Here is a 3,571-nt window from a genome sequence, read left to right as displayed (position 1 = left end):
CGATGAGCTCGTAACCTTCTCCGGTGCCGATTTGTTTTCCACAACTTTCACTAGTTCTGGAACCTACAACATCTCCAGTTGAGCCTTCGACTGCCAATGTTCCTGCTTAATCGAGAGAGAGAGAGAGAGAGAGAGAGAGAGAGAGAGAGAGAGAGAGAGAGAGAGAGAGAGAGAGAGTATTTACATGCTTAGTCTTGATTGCAACAATCAGTGACGAATCTATAATAGAAAATCACGTGGTTTACTAACCAGGTTCAACCGAAACGGGGTTCAACAAGAAAAATAACTAGTTCAACTTGGTCTAAAAACCGTTGGTGAAGGGATCGATCCCAAAATGGACATTCCTTTATTATTATTATTATTAAACCCAACTTAAATTTGGAGTAAAGTCGATTTGAACCGTGAATCAACAAGCTTTTATGCCATGGAAGTTTGAAAGAGGATTCATTTATTTATAATGGAAAATCACCGACCAATTTATTCTTAACAACGATGTAAGACTCTTTCATACCAACAAATATAATAGGTCTACTATTGTTTATATATATATATATATATATATATATATATATATATATATATATATATATATATATATATATATATATATATCTTACTATATTATTATACAAATCTTACTATTTTCAAAAATAGATTTAAGATGTCCAAGTGTTTAAGCTAATAATACAACAAATTATCCACAAATTACAAAATACAATGCATTAAGTATAAGTGTAAAATTAATATTAAAACATTCAAACCTACACCCTTATCTTATCCAATATAGAGGATTTAAATTTTAAAAAAAAATCAATACTTTTTGACTAGAATGAGTCAACATTACTTTTGAAATTTAAATATTAAGTTTTCTCACGTGCCTAGATATCATTATTATCCAGTTGCTTTCTTCTTTCTTCTGTGGAAAAAATCGATCATCACCAACAGCAACCTGCCCACAACATTCAACATTGCTCAATCATTTGGTACGATTACATCATTACAATCATCTTTTCACAAAAAAACAAAATCAGTTACATAAATTTATGATCAAACATTGTTTTTATTTCAAGAAAAGTCTTTTACAGGCAAATAAAAAATATACAACTTTCTTCTGTGGAAAAACAGATTTTGTAATTCAAATTAAGAGAGAAAACCCTCACCATTTCTACAGTCTGCTCACACGTATGTCTTCCATATTCTTAAACTATATTTTTTACTTACTCATGTATACACAATATTAATTAACTGTGTTTTTCTTTCTACATGCATAAACAACGTGGCTTCATAACAACCATCTATTCTACAGGCATCATAAAAAAAGGTATGTTTCTTTTTCTTTAGATTATCTCTTACTAAAGTAATATGTATTAGCAATGAAGAACTGCATAATTGCTTGTAATTGCTATTGAGTTTAAGTAGTAATTACACAAATATTAAGCAATATTATTGATATTATACTTTTCGTTATTAAAGCATATCTGATTGAGTAAGAAATTTAAGATTGAGTTTTTGAAACCAAGAAAATGACACTTACTTGTAAACGTAGGTTTGTTGCAGTTAGTTTCTATGCTTACAAAGTTGTTGATTCTCCCTGAAAAAATCATATATAATAGAAATATCAAACATACTATGCGTAATATATATGTATGTATGACTGGTAACATGATACTCAAAATATTTTATATGCTAGAAGAATCCATACGCCAATTCCAACATTGATTTATAAAAACAAAATCACCATAAAATCCACAAAGCTAAAGAACAATAAATTTACATTTAAACAACTTCATAAATTTAGTTACCTTTGTCGTATATCCATGTAACTATCTTCATCTACGAAGTGAAATATCAGAAAATCGAGATCTGTCGACAACCCATGCTCATATCGGTATAAACCCATTCACGTTACCACAAGAACATAAATAAGTTTGGGTTTTGTTCAATTCTGTAATAACAAAAACAAATTTTTAAAAAGAATCAATATACGAACAGCGTGTGTAAATACTAATAAGAAAGATAAATTGAAGAGAAATGCATAACTTTTCATACACTCATCAAATAATAAAGGCGGCGACATACATACACCTAGATATATTTGACCGTCCTCTTCCAATATCCGACCAATGATCCTCTTCTGATCCCTCGACATCTCGCTCATAATCATTCTCCATCGAACCCCTTTCTTCATGAGTACAGTTGAATAAAACATGAATTAAAGCCAACACTTAAAGCCCTAAAACCCTCAATCGAGAGCAATCGAAAGAATATCAACCACAGAAAGAGAATCGAGATATGTGTAATCGATGAATGCATCTCTCAATTTGTAGAAAACATAACCAGATATGCAGATATGATTTTAGGGCAAAACCAGAGTAATAGAGAAAATACGGTCTGATGGCATCACTGATTTATACACACGAGGCAAGAGAGAGACTAAGAGATTCGTCGACTCAAATGCTTGTGTTTAATGTATTGGTTCGTTTCATATTCCCCTTTCTAAAAAAAAGCCCTTACCGATTCCCAAGTTTCAAAAAGTTAAATTCAATTTAATTGACATAACTATAACTATTCAATGACTTAAATATTACGTGTACTTCGTAATTTAATATATAACTTCTAATTATAATTTTTAGTATATTATATGTACTACTTTATAACTAATCTTATAGGTAGCGTAATTTACATAATTACTTATAACTTGAAACAAATAATTGCAAAATAAAATAATAACAAAGTTGTTATTTACTTGTAACTTTATATTTTTCAGTTGAAATGGATATTTATCATACAAATGTTCATGAATTTTCGGCTTTGGGTCACGGATATGAATGGTGGAACATATCGACCGTTAGAGTTTTATGTGTTTGGGAGGATGTTGAAAACAACATAATGCTCATTTGGATGATAGATAGGAGGGCAAGTCATTTTCCAATTAAAAATATCTTATCTTTGATTTAAAGATTAATTTTGCAAATAATATCATTATTGTTATCTGTTATAAATCAGAGAAAGAAAATGTTAGCAATCGTCCGAGGCCAGTAGGTGCCTCTATATCGTAATATGAATCTGAAAAGAAATGTATTTTCTGTTAAACATTTCCGAGTCGAGGAATTCCACTTAGACCACCCGAGGTACCATCGTTATAAAATCAGCAGGAGTAATAAGGCGATTATTATAAATCATGCGACAGTTTTTACTCGACATTCCAACCATGTTGTCATTGGTTATCCATTATATCCGCTTGTGTCTACTGTTCACAACTCTTGCGAAAGACCATACCAATCGAAGAATGCTTGTTGGTATATTTACATCTTTTATTTTTATAATAATTATTTTTATATCATCTATTATATTTTTTGTAACAAAAAAAAAATATACATATATGTTGTTTTTTAGATGTTGTTGGAAAAATAGCATGGGGCCAACGAATAACACATTTATTGGCATTTGAGTTAATTCTCCAAGATGAGACGTAACTATATATGTATTAAATATACAATGGTTTTTTGTAAATATATTAACCGAATTTCATTCATTTAAGAGTGTTAACAACATTATGTTTTAATAGGAG

The sequence above is a fragment of the Lactuca virosa genome, chromosome 2 (assembly GCF_052849685.1).
Source record: "Lactuca virosa cultivar CGN04683 chromosome 2, Lactuca_virosa_CGN04683_v6, whole genome shotgun sequence".
Taxonomy (NCBI): domain Eukaryota; kingdom Viridiplantae; phylum Streptophyta; class Magnoliopsida; order Asterales; family Asteraceae; genus Lactuca; species Lactuca virosa.
This window is presented reverse-complemented; position numbering follows the sequence as displayed.